Source organism: Protopterus annectens, chromosome 6.part1 (genome assembly GCF_019279795.1).
Source record: "Protopterus annectens isolate FY-2018-M chromosome 6.part1, PAN1.0, whole genome shotgun sequence".
Taxonomy (NCBI): domain Eukaryota; kingdom Metazoa; phylum Chordata; order Ceratodontiformes; family Protopteridae; genus Protopterus; species Protopterus annectens.
The window spans coordinates 172798155-172812075 of record NC_056738.1 but is presented as its reverse complement, the minus strand read 5'-3'; the positions used below and the strand labels follow the sequence as shown (position 1 = coordinate 172812075).

The 13921-nt window shown below is 43.4% G+C and overlaps 1 protein-coding gene across 1 annotated transcript in view; it reads left to right on the top strand.

Annotated features, from left to right (window-relative positions):
- TTC21B (tetratricopeptide repeat domain 21B) overlaps positions 1-13921 on the top strand; it is a 3240027-nt gene that overhangs the window by 1363293 nt on the left and 1862813 nt on the right. The gene's annotated exons all lie outside the window — the stretch shown is intronic.

Genomic DNA, 13921 nt, shown 5'->3' with positions numbered 1-13921 from the left:
CTTCACATCGATCAAAAAGAGATGTTGGCTGTTCAAAATGCCCTAACAGCTTTCAAGGACCTTCTGCATCCAGGACAACTATTATTAAAGACAGACAACACCACAGTAATGTGGTATATAAACAATCAAGGGGGCACTCATTCTTATCCCCTATGCAGGCAAGCCATGACCTTGTGGAACACAGCTCTAACATATTAAGTTCACCTGCAAGCACAATTCCTGCCAGGAAAGAAAAATATTCTGGCAGACGATCTAAGCAGAAATATGGACCTCACGAATGGAAATTGAATCCACAAAACTTCAGCATGGTAACGCAAAAATGGGGATGCCCAGACATAGATCTTTTTGCCTCCCCACTGAATTGCCAACTACAAAAATTCTGCACAAGGATTTATCACAAACAAGCATGGAAAGTGGATGCTCTTTTGTTCAGCTGGAAAAACCTAAAAGTTTATGCCTTCCCACCACTGCCTCTCCTTTCAAAGGTACTCCTAAAAGCCAGACAAGAAAAACCACAGATGATCCTGATTGCTCCAGACTGGCCACGCCAGCACTGGTACCCTATCTTAAGGAACTTAGCTCAAGGCCCACCTTGGATTTTGCCTCAAATTCCACACCTTCTGACTCAACAAAACAATCAGATCCTGCACAGTCAGCTCAAAACCCTAAACCTGGCTGCATGGCAGATTCATTAGTCAAATAGGCAACACCTCTCTCTAAAGCTGTTATGGATGTCATTTTGGAGGCCAGGAGGCCTAGCACCAGGAAAGCTTACTCAGAAAAATGGAAGAGATTCTGCACCTGGAACCAGGCTCAAAGCCTTGACCCTCTTGTTCCAAACTTTGGTCAGATTTTACAGTACTTAACTGAGATGCTGGACAGAGGCCTGTCCTTCTCATCAATTACGATCCATGCCTCTGCCATTTCAGCACACTACAACACGGATCCTCCTTTATTCTCTCATCCCTTGCTAAAGCAGTACCTCAGAGGGGCTAAAAACATAAGACCGCCCCGGAGAGCACCAACACCAACTTGGGACCTTAGCTTTGTTTTGGAAAAACTGACCCTGCCACCTTTTGAGCCAGCCAATATAGCTGATCCAAAATTTTTATCATGGAAAACAGCTCTGCTCCTGGCAGTAACTTCAGCACAAAGAGTCTCAGAGCTTCAGGCATTAATGGCTGTGGAACCTTTTATAATTTTCATCAGGACAGGGTTTCTTTAAGGACAAACCCTACTTTTCTGCCAAAGGTGGTATCTAGTGTGGCTCTTAACCAAACCATCCATTTGCCCACTTTTTATCCAAACCCCCAGAATAAAGGGGAGAAACTTCTGCATTCTTTGGACATACACATGCAGCTACGCTTCTGCTTGGACAAAACAAAAGCTTTCAGAAAAACTGAGCAACTGTTTGTAGCATATGCTGCAGGATCACAGGGCAATGCTATCTCAAAGCAGACTATATCCAAATGGATAGGACACTGTATTCGTTACTGCTACACACAGCATGGAAAATCAGTCCCAAATAACATTAGGCCACATTCCACCAGGGCAACAGCCACTTCAACAGCCTTTCTCAGAGGAGTACCTACCAAGGAAATTTTGGAGGCTGCATCTTGGAGTTCAGTGCACACCTTTACCAAGCATTACCACCTGCCTCTTTATTCTAAATCCAGAGCAGGATTTGCCACTGCAGTTCTGCAGGGCGTCATAGCCAATCCTAACTCTTTATAGACCAGCCACCCAACCTTAGCTTTGGGATTCCACCCAAGTGTAATGACTGCAGCAGTGTAACACGATGAACATAGTACAGTTTTGTACCTACCATAAATGTAGATGTTCGAGTGTTCACACTGCTACAGTCCAAGTTACCCTCCCTTCATCCCCTCTAAACTAACTGGACTTATCTATACCTTTCTGTCCTATACAACCTTTGTGGTGTATTTGCTTTTAACTGAAGGTATTGTTCTTATTTTATATGTATATTTTTTATTAGCAATATGTATTGCCTACCTAATTGGGGGCACCTGGCATCTGAGGCAAGAAAAACTGAAGAAAATGGCGTCTGATGCATCTTGTATACCCCTAGCGCACTGACGTCAGGGAAGAAGCGACAGCAACCGACGCTGGACCAAGAATTTGGAACTCTGGCTGACTGCGGGACCGCCTGACGGCAGGATAACCCAAGTGTAATGATTGCAGCAGTGTGAACACTCGAACATCTACATTTATGGTAGGTATAAAACTGTACTTTTCCCAACTTCCTCATATCTCGTATGTCGCACCACGAGAAGGATCTTCAAGCAAGCTCTGGGCTAAGTTTTTTGGCTCTTGTTTACAAATCTTTTATAGCTTTGTCTTAAAATTTTTCCTCATACTTCTAGTTTAAATTTCTTCTCTAGTTTTAGTGCCTTCCGTAATTAGTTACTTCCTAGTTAGTTTCCCCTTTCTGTTAGCATCTGTTTAAATCGGAGGACGTTTAACTTACACCCGTTTTAGTTAAGAGTGTCCATTTATCTTGCCCCTTCCTTCTATTTTTAGGTAGTGTTTATGAGTTGTCTCCCTCCCAGTTACTGGTCGTTTTAGTTAGAAAGCAGTTAACCAAGTCCGTTGAAGTTAGCGGACCCCCCCCCCCCAATTCTTGTGTTTATTTAAAAAAAAAAAAAAAAAAAAAAAGAGAGAGAGATTTCTCTTTCTTCTTACTTAGTGTGTTGCTAACTAGTGCTAGCTTGTTCGGTATGTCTCAAAAAGGAGGCAAGCCCTTAGGGTTCAAAAAATGTGAAAAGTGCAGTAAAAAGATGCCACTCAGTGACTCGCCCACTTTGTGTGTATACTGTTTGGGGCCTTTTCATTTACAAGAGTTCATTCCATATGCCACACTTTTAACCAGAGGGGACTTACGGAACGTAAAAATTGATTTTGAAGGGGTTAATAAAAACTCAGTTTTCTGAGGCTATTTCAGCTGATCCCTTCTCTCTAAAATTGGATAAATCTGAGTGAGTGGGAAAATGGTCTTTGACTCTGAAGTCCCTCGTTGGAGCCAAAGGCCAAACATCTAAAGGTGTCCAGTCCGAGAACATCTACAGAGCAGACAGCAACCTGTGGAGCAGGAACTTCTTCAGAGCAGACAGTTTCCTCTGCTCTGAAATCCTCTACTGTGACTCATCGACTCCGTAAGACCTTTCACCAGCTGAGTACTGCTGTCAGAACCGATCTTCATCCTTGGAGCCAATTACATCTCGACTACCTTCACCATTCTTAACCAGATCCAGATCCCCAGCACTGTCTACCAGGTCTACTAGGAGCCTCTTAGACAAAGATGTGGATAGGGTGGTGCAGAGGCTTCTAAAGAAACCTGCCTTAGCCAAGCTTCTGGATCACGAAACTAAAGGAGTAGGATCAGACTCGTCTTCTCCTTTCTGCGCCTACTCCTCCTCTGATCTGTCCTTCCAGTTTCTGAACTGGAAGACTCTGGTGTCCAACTGGTGTCTGTATCAGGTCCGTGGCCTATCGACTTGTCTGATCCAGTGTCTGCCCCGAACATCTCCACCCAGTCGGAGACCTCTGGGAGCTGACACTCACTGGTCACATCTTCGAAGCCAGCTCAGATCTTCTTGGATCCGACCCTGTCTCTTGGGGCCTCTGCTCTGATGGGTTCATCTCCCAACTCATCTTGGGAGCTACTGCCTTCTGCTCAGCAGGCTCTTTTGGCCCCGACATCTGTGTTGTCAGTTCCAGGGAGTTCTTCAGAGTAGGAGTGGACTGCTTTCGAAGTTATGAGGAGGGTGATGACTGCCCCTCAGTCTTAGGCACAATCCTCATCAGATTTTCTTCCCTTGTCAGCACAAGTGTTTTTACCTTCTTACACCCTTCCACATGACTGCAGGGATCCCAGGCCTCAGGATGGCCCCCAGGGGACTCCCCATCTTCCAAAACTTCCCCAGAATACCCCACTGAGGAAGTCCATCAGAAGAGATCATGCAAGAGGAAGCATCTGCACTTCCCAGAGGAGTACATCACTTTAGATATAGACATAGACATAGATTAGTACTAGGATAACTGCCCTTGCAAGCCATTTTAAGCTTAGCCAATTATCCCTTGTGAGACTCAAACCCTGCACCTTGTGTTTGTAGGGCAAACACCTTAACCATTAGGCCACCCTCCTAACCCATTCATAGGAAAATTCATAGGTTAGTACTAGGCTAACTGCCTTTGCGAGCCATTTTATGCCTAGCCAATTATCCCTTGTGAGGCTCAAACCCTGCACCTTGTGTTTGTAAGGCAAACACTTTAACCATTAGGCCACCCACTTGACCTTGATGAAGAAGAAAAGTCCCCACGGTTGCCTCCTGAGGACATCTCCTTTGGAGATATCCTGGAAATTGTAAAATAGAGAGGTGACTGGCAGTCCTTGTCCCCTTAGACTGAGAAGGCAGTATACCTGAAGGCCTTTGGATCTCACCCTTCCACCTCATGGGTGACACTGCCTTCTGACAATCTTATTCAGTTAATCTCTTGGAAGGCCTGGGAGACCCCAGATTCCACAGAAACCATTCCTAGGAGGTCAAACAAGTATATTACAGCTCCTAAGGACCAAGCCTTTCTTACCAAAGGAGTAGCAGTGGATGCCATGGTCCTGGCGGTTACCACAAAAAAGGAGCTTTCCAAGACCAGTTCCTCTATCCATTCTCCTATAATGATTCCAGGACCGTGAATAGGTATGGGAAGCTCATCTTCCCATCAGTGGCTTTTATATTACGATCACTGAATTATCCCACTCATTTCACTAGACTTCAGAGAGACCTGCTGAAAGAACTATCAGACTTTCTTCAGGGAGCTTTAGCAGATGCGGTGGCAGATAAGGTCACCACACAGCTCGCTACCCTCAACTCGGTGGTCAAGATGTCCATGAGACTCATTTCATATGAAGCAGATGGAGCAAGTAGGGTGGCGGGTTCAGGCATCTCAATTAGAAGGCAGGCCTGGCTGTGCCTGTGCGACTTTGCTGAACTATTTAAGTCTTTTTTTGTTACTGTTCCCTTCGGTGGCTCATCTCTCTTTTGGGCCCAAAGTAAAAGAAATGCTAACCCAGTGTGAGCAGGAGGGTAAGACCTTGTTTGCCACTGGAGTGCATTTTTCCACACCCACCAGACCAATTCCAAAGCGTCAGAAAGTTAGTGGGAAAATGTGGTTCAGGAAATCTCAAAGGTCTTACCAGGACATACAGTGTGGTAGCTTCCCCAGGGACGTGGGGGGGGGGGGCAATAACGGAAGATGCCGCCCTCGTGGCAGAGGAGGTCTGCAGAATCATGGCTCCAGGGAATCTTTCTTTGCAGACCCTTTCAGCACTCCTGAAGGAGTGCCCGACTCCTCGCCTCTGGAGGCAGTTGGGGAACGACTGTCATTGCACCTAGAAACCTGGCAAGTGATAACCAATGACAAATGGGTGCACAACATTATATTCAGGGGTTATATCATTCCCTTCTCTTTCCCCAGTCTCATAAACAAATCAGTTCCAGATGTTACATCCAGTCAAAAGGAGGAAGCAATGTTAGAAATTCAAAAGTTGCTAAGAAAAAGAGTCATCCAAGAAGTCCCCGCAGACCATAGAGGATCCAGAGCTTACTCAAGATTCTTTTTAGTTCCTAAGAAACGGGACAGGAGACAATCTTGGATCTCAGCAAACTGAACAAATTAGTGAAGAAAACCAAGTTCCAGATAGTGACACTGCAATTGATACTTCTGTCCATGGAAAAAGACAATTAGATGTGCTCTATAGACCTTCAGGATGTGTGCTACCACATCCTAATGGAAAGACAATCCACAAGGCTCTTGCACTTCTGGCTACAAGCCAGTCACTTCCAGTTCCGAGCTCTGGTCTTTGGTCTCTCTACAGCCCTTAGAGTGTTCACCAAATGCATAGCAGTAGTGGCAGCTCAGCTGAGACACTGAGGATTCCGGGTGTTTCCTTATCTGGACGACTGGCTCATAACGACCCTGACCAGACATCTACAGCTACAAGCCAGGGACTGTACATTCCAGCTTTGCTCACCGCTAGGCATTACCATAAATTACAACAAATCTACTCTAGATCCATCTCAAAACTTAAATTTTATAGGAGCAGAGATGGATACAACCATGCTGATAGCAAGACTCCCATACGACAGAGTGCACAATCTTCATTTACATGTGAGATTGTTAATCAAGAAAATGCAAGCCAGTGCAAAACAAGTGCTACAAGTTCTGGAGAAGATGGCAACATATATTGTACTTATTTTTCTAGCTCACCTACTTATGAGGATACTTCAGTGGTTACTTTCCACAAAATGGTCGATCCTGGAATTACCAATGTTGCACAAGATTCTTTATAACCAATTCTTGCAAGAAGTATCTCGAGTGGTGGATTCACTCTCCTTCAGTATCTCAAGGCTGTCCCTTTATCCCCCCTCAACCCCAGACCATGGTGACCATGGACGCTTCCCAGATGGGTGTTATCTGGGGAGACAGCCCAAGGCACCTGGCAGGAACTCAAGGCTCACTTGCACATAAACATCTTAGAGATGAGAGCAGTGCTGTTGGCATTGCGAGCATTTCAGAACACTCTCCCTCTAGGAACGATAGCAGTTCACTCAGACAATATGTCAGTAGTCTGGTACATAAACAAGGAGGAACCAGGTCTTACCTCCTTTGCTGAGTAGCTCCAAGGGTTTGGCAGTAGGCAACATCTTCCAACCGTTTTCTGGTTGCAGTGCACATCCTGGGGAAATCCAACGTGATTGCAGACAGATTGAGCAGGGCCATATTATGGCAGCACAAGTGGTTCCGCAATCAGAACATAGTGGAAGAGATTTTTCAAAAATGGGGCCAGCTTTGCTGTGACTTTTTGCTTCACCCACCAATGCCAAATGCAGCAACTACTTTGCCCTCATCTCTCCCGTGGGGGAGTCACCAAGGGATGCACTTGTTCACGATTGGCCTCCTGGACTCCTATATGCTTTCCTTCCGATTCCTCTGATTCCCAAGTTACTGCGGAAAGCAAGTTTGTTGGAGACCACAAAAATTCTGATTGCACCCTACTGGCCTCGTCAAATCTGGTTTGCCTTCCTACAGTCTCATCTTCTGGATGAACCATGGATTCTGGACCCAGTTCCAGACCTACCGATACATCCATCGGAATGGGACATCCCAACCTCTAAAACCTCAAGCTGACAGCTTGGCTGCTCCAGTTCCCTTAGTTGCTAGGTTTCCTCTTCTTTCCTTTCCAGTAAAACATATATTGTTGCCCTCCCATAAAAACTCTACACAAAGATTATACAAGAGTAACTGGAAAAGGTTCGTAATATGTTTGAGTGATAACCAGATAGACCTTTTTCTGCACCCATACATTGTATCCTGGAATTTCTAGTGAAACTTTTTCATGAAGGTGTAGCTATTTGTTCTGTTGGAGGCCAACTAGCAGCAATCTCAAATTTTCATGTGGGAGAAAACAGCTGTATGAGCATGTCGCACAGACTCTGAAAAGTCTTTTTGAATGGATCAACGGTGATTAGACCCCCGTACAAGAATCCAGCTCCTCCCTGGGATCTGAATTTCGTTTTAACAAATATCACTTGTTCCCCCTTTGAACCTTTTGTCTCATGTGATGTCAAGTTTCTATCTTGAAAAACACTCTCATTAGTGGATATTACCTCAGCCAGAAGAGTCTCAGAATTACAAGTCTTGTCCAGCAAAGCCCCCTTACCTGTTTTTTCTTAAGGACAGATTCTCTTTATGCACTAACCCTTAATTTCTTCCAAATGTGTCAGAAGGTAACCTAAATCAATCCATTGAGCTGCCAGTGTTCTTCCCTAATGACCAGAACAAAGGTGGATATTTGTTGCACTTTCTAGACATACAAAGACAATTACACTTTTACTTGCACAGAACTTCAGGTTTTAGGAAATCGAATCAACTTTTCATATCCTACTCCAAGACTAGAAAAGGTCAGCCAGTCTCGAAGATTACTTTATCTAGATGGCTCACTTTCTGTATATCCTACATACACATTTCTAAAAACAGGTCTCTTCCCTTTCATGTTAAAGCACACTCCACTAGGTCGCTAACTACATCTGCAGCTTTTCAAGCAAGGCTACTCTGCAATGATATCTGAGCTGTAGCCACGTGGGCAAAAACGCATACCTTTATTACTCATTACAAATTGGATTTGGCCTCCAGGTGTAGAGCTTCTTTTGGTTCTGTGGTTCTGAGGAATATTCTCCCATGAGCCACCCAGGAATTAGGTTGCTTGGGACGCGGTCCCATCAGTGAGAATAAAGGCAAGATTGACAACACATAAAGAAGTTATGTACTTACCATAACGTTCCATGTGTGTTGTTCCACAACCCACCCTCCATGCCCCCTTCCACATCTGCTGTGACCGAGTGGACATTGGATTTATGGATCTTCATAGCCTCAGAAATACTAACCTTGACCTTCAATAAGCATAAGTACTGTATGTTTTTTTCATATAATAGACATTTTTTACGTTCCTTATAATTTCTGGCCGGGCAAACAAGATCTGAGGAAGTTGGGAAACTGCATTATGGGTAGGGAAGGATCCCCACGAGCTTTGCTGAAATCCTTGAGCTTTTGTAAAAGCTGAGATGGATCCGATACATCGGATCCAACCCATCAGTGAGAATAAAGGCGGAGATGGAAAACACACATGGAACGTTATGGCAAGTACATAACTTCTTTTTTCATCCCATGTGCCTTCAGATTTGCATTTCAGTTTCCTATCATTTGTTGAAGTTCCTGTGATGTTTATCGACTGGAAGAATTAATCACTAAATATAAAACCTGGCAATATGAAATTCTCTATTTTATTTTAACATTTGTTGACTGGGAAAGTCTGACTAGAACAGAGTCTATTTTCGGCCGAGGCCTGGGGAGAAACGCTCCGGACACGCGTCTTTATTTTTAGAAGTGCATTCAGTTCAACATTTTATTTATTTATTTATTTTATTTTATTTTATTTTACATTTGTTAACCGGGTTAGTCTGACTGAGCTTTTGGCTCATTTTTAGCAGAGACCTGGGGAGAAAAGCTCCTCAGAAAATTAAAGTTTAACAAAATTCATTTACAATCAACAAGAAAGGTTACTATCAGATTACAAGTAAATGAAATGAATGGTAACAAAATGATTGATTTTTAGGTATAGAGAGCAGAACGATAAGTTATTTGAGGATTTAATGCAACTATTCAATGAATGTGGTTTATCACTGCTTAAGTTACTGGTTGGTAACCACCAAAATACACTGAGTAACCTTGAAACAGACATTTGCCAACTAGATAACATTAAAAAACACAACCACTTTTCCCAGTTTGTTAACCTATACACAGGCATTTCAGCCAAAGTTAACAGGTTAATAGCGACTATTATAATAAACAGGAAACAAAAGAAAATCAACAAGAGATTTAAATGCATACAAAACTGGAACTGCTTACCCTTTGTGAAGGTTTAAGGGTAACGGACAAGTGGATGTGATGCTGCCCTTTTCTTCCTCACTGTTGGATTACAGATCCGACTCGGGCGCATTTCTTAGACTTGGATTCTAGTCTCAAGCTCCTCCCTCTACCCATAATGCTTCACTATCTCTGTAGCTTCCTCAGATCTCTTTTGCCGCCTAGCTGGTACGACACAGATTCCGGTCTCGTTTTTGGGTGATGTGTAGTGTTTTTTAGCTTGTTATACTTATTCTTTCTTCCCTTTATTTCTTGTCTTTATTGCTATAGTCTCCTCTCCTCTCTTTCAGGTTTTGCAGACATTAGGGACTAGTCAGTATATTTATCCTTCCTTCCTGCTTCTATCACCACACAGTTGGCATTTCTGCCTTCCCCATTCCTTTTTCCCTTAGAGTGACTTGTTTTAAAAAAATAAAAAAATAAAAAATTATTCTCATTCTTGTTTGTTGTTGGTAGTTACCTAGCTACAGTTGTTGTGTTGGTTATTAGTGTGCAGTTGGTGTTTTAGTTGAACCTATAGTTATAGTTAAATTTTTCTCCTGTATCACGTCATATAAACCTACAGGATTTAAGTGCTGCTCAGAATGTGGGTATAAGATCCCACAATTCCGAAGCGCATAATAAATGTGTGTACTGTTTAGGTCCAGGGCACCTGCGGTCAGATTGTCAAATTTGTGAGGGATGCAACCCCCAAGCCATTGCTGACCTCAGGAACAAACTTATTCTAGAAGGTCTTTTGCCTGCTTCATTCACATCGTCAGGGGCTCAGATCCCCTCAGCTAGCCTTATTCGGTCTTTGTAGCGAAGGAAACTTTCCAGTAAGACTTACAGAGCGGCTTCTGAGCCTCCAGCTAAGACTGCCAAGACCTCTGATCCAAATTTGCCAAATCCAGGACCTACTTCTGCCCCTTTGGATCCAAAGTACTCTTCAGATCTAATAGGCACCTCTCACATGACTGCCTTTCCTAGGCCAACTTCTTCTACCTTGGATGTAAGTGTTAGGACCTGAGCCCCAGAGTTCACCATCAGGATAGTTTCCCCAACACTGCTCTTGAAACTGCTTCAAACCCCATGCAGACACTCCGGACCTACTTCAATTGTTTCCTCAAGGTCCTCCAGGAGTCTATTGGATATTGATAGGGACAGGATGATGTGGAGGTTTCTCAAAACTCACATCCAGATGGGGGTATTGTCAGCTCCGTCCCCAGTGGGATCAGTGAGTGTTCCTGCTGTTTTGATCCAGTCTCCCTCTCTGATCCGACCAGTGACTTTGGGTTCCCACTATCATAGGTACCCGAGAGAGTTGGCTTCTGATCCGAGGAAGCTTCCCTCCTCCACTACTGACTAGCTCTGCTCCGAGATCTCAGATCAGATTGAGCCTCGGATCTGAAAGGTCGGTGTCAGATCCTGGGGAAGGGGTTTGGTTCTTACTTCCTCGGACCTGTCCCTTCCTCTTGGCGGTTTGGCCCTTGACAGCTCTGGCCCAGTCCTGTCGGAGGACCACAGATCTGGTGTGATTCCCGTCCATGCTTCTTCGGCTGCCTCAGCTTCAAGGGAGATGGAGGGAGTTTCTCCTGGCTCGGCGGCCTTTCAGATTGTGGAAAGGGCTTTCTCTGCTCTCAGAAATCCAACCTTTTTTGCCTCTGATCCTCCCCATTGCCCTTCACTGGATCTAAGTTTTGAGCCCATCATCCCTGTCCAGGGTCAGCCTGCCTCGAGGTGCCTCCTAGTCCCCCCCCCCCCAAGGAAGCCCCCCTTTCTTCTGATACCTTGCATGAACACCCCACAGTGGAGGTTCATCAGAAGAAAATGTGCAGAATGAGGCACATTGAATCCCCACTGGAGTCTGTCACAAAAGACACGGGCTTTCAGGGAGAAGGATGCCCAAGATCATGTTGGAGATCCTTAAGCAGAAAGGTGTCTGGTAGACTCAACCTCCTCCTCCTTGAACAATCTGTATTCTTGGATGCTTTCGGGGCAGGCCCATCTACGCCCCCCCCCCGGCGGGCGACCTTATTGACTTAGTCTCCTGCCAATCTTGGAAGGAGCCAGACACTATCAATCCAATTCCCAAACACCCGGATAGGATTCTGGTTCCCCCCAAAGGCCAACTTAATTGGTTCAAGGGTGTCCCTGTCGATGCCATTGTTACAGCAGCAGCCACCAAGAAGGAGCTAGCCAAACAGAGCTCCTGTGTTCATCTGCCGAACAGAGAGTCTCAAGTGATGGACAGGTTTGGTAAGCACATTTACGCCTCAGCTCTGCTTGTGCTGAGATCGTTAAATTACTTGGCACATTTCATTCATTTGTAGAGAGATTTGGCCCAGGAGCTGTCCAGCTCTCTTTCAGAGACCATGTCCAATGAGGACTTGAAGAAAGTATCTCCAATTGGCTACTCTTGCTTCTGTGTCTGACTCTTTCATAAGGCTCATCTCCCATTCAGCAGAGGGTACCTCAAGGGCAGCCAGCTCAGGTATTGCAGTCCGAAGGTATGCCTGGATGAGGCTTTCTGATTTTGCGGAACCATTTAAGGCATCCTTTGTGAAAGCCCCCCTTCGATGGCTTCTCCTTGTTTGGGCCATCTGTTAAAGTGACTCTTACCCGCAGCAAGCAGGAAGGAAAGATGCTGTTTGCCGTTGGGATCAAGTTTTCTACCCCTCAGAGCACTTTTTCCAAAAATTAGCGAGGTGGTAAGAAGACTTGGTTTTAGAAAATCTCAAGGTTGTTTTCAGGATCAATGCAGGGATTCTTCCTTCGGTGACAGAGGAGGAAAGTTTCAGTGGTAGAAACTGCCCCAGAGGAAGAGGGGATCCGCAGAATCAGGGCTTCAGAGAACCTTTCCCTGACCAGCCCTGTCAGCACTTCTCAACTGATTCCCAGCTGTCAGTCTCTGTAGGCAGTCAAGGGTCATTGTTTCCTGCACCTAGACACCTGGATCAATCTGACAACAAATGCCTGGATAAAAATAAAACAAACCGTGAACCAGCAGTTGACAGTCGACAAAAGTATATTTATTATTTAAAGCGCTTTTCGTCAGCTCTGTAGGCTGACTTCTTCAGAAACACAGCAACTGACAGTGTTAACCATATAAAAAGGTTGGTCAATCAACCTACATTTAACAATTAGCAACTTTAACTCAAATTTAAAGCAACAACACCCATAACAATTGACAAATGGGTAATACCTATGTTCGTAATAGAAGCAGAAGGGAACAAAAAACATATACACTTATTAATTTAAAACACTTATAATTTTGTTAAAAATATTTAAATAAATTATTATTGAGTATTTCAAAAGATATGAAAAATGTATGCAATGTTATGTTAACATAAACACTACCTAAAAAAATATTTATAAGGTACTATTATCTTCTAATACAAAGATAACGGAAATGTTATATGTAAAGTAGAAAAATTTTTATAAATAGTAAAAATTTTTTGTGAATTGTAAAAAATTTTTTATATATAGTATTCACAAAAAATAATGTTGTGTTTTTAATGCACTAAACCCTATATTTAGGTTACAAGTTTCATGTCATACTTATTGATAGTCATGTTAAACTTGTCTTCCGATAGGAAGATGATGAGAATATTATATGTGTAATATGACATAATATAGGGTTCCCAGAAAATATGATCTGTTTTTAATAAACTAGACCTATATTGGGTTGCAAGTTTCATATCTAACATATTGGTAGTAATATTGAAAGATTAAAAATATCAAAGCAGTCATCTGTTTAGACTGTTCAATTTTAATATACTTCCAGTTGAACAAGACTCATTTAATCCAGGGTGGCTATACGCATTCAACTTCACCTGCCATTTTAATTCTAGTTACTCCAGTTTCAAGTTTCTAGGGCCTCCCCTTGGGTCAATTCTCACATGATCGATGGCCATAAATCTAAAACCATGGTTTGAGTAGCCCGCCATATGTTTTGCAAGTGGATTCTCAAGTTTCCCTTTCCTAATGGCGTACAGGTGTTCATACATCCTTTCCCGTAATCTTCTTTCGGTTTTACTGATGTAGAATGCTGGACAGGATGTACACCTAGCTAGGTAAGTAATAAATGTAGAGTTGCAATCAAATTTACTCTTCAACTTAAATTTTAATCCATTCAGACTAAACGAGTTACCTTTGTATACGTATTTACAGTAGTTACAATTCAGGCATTTGTGCATACCAGGACATCTCACTGTAGATTTATCATGCCTTTCTAACGGAGTTTTAATGTTATTCCCTTTCCTATAAGCTACCATAGGTCATTCACCTAGCTTTTCATATAACTCAGGTTGCATTTTAAACGAGTCCCAGTTTTTCTTCAGTATAGATAAACAAAGGGTACTCGTTGTGCTGAAAGTGGTTATAAACTTAACAGTAGAGTTGTTAAGTTGTTCACTATTTAATACCATACTCTTCT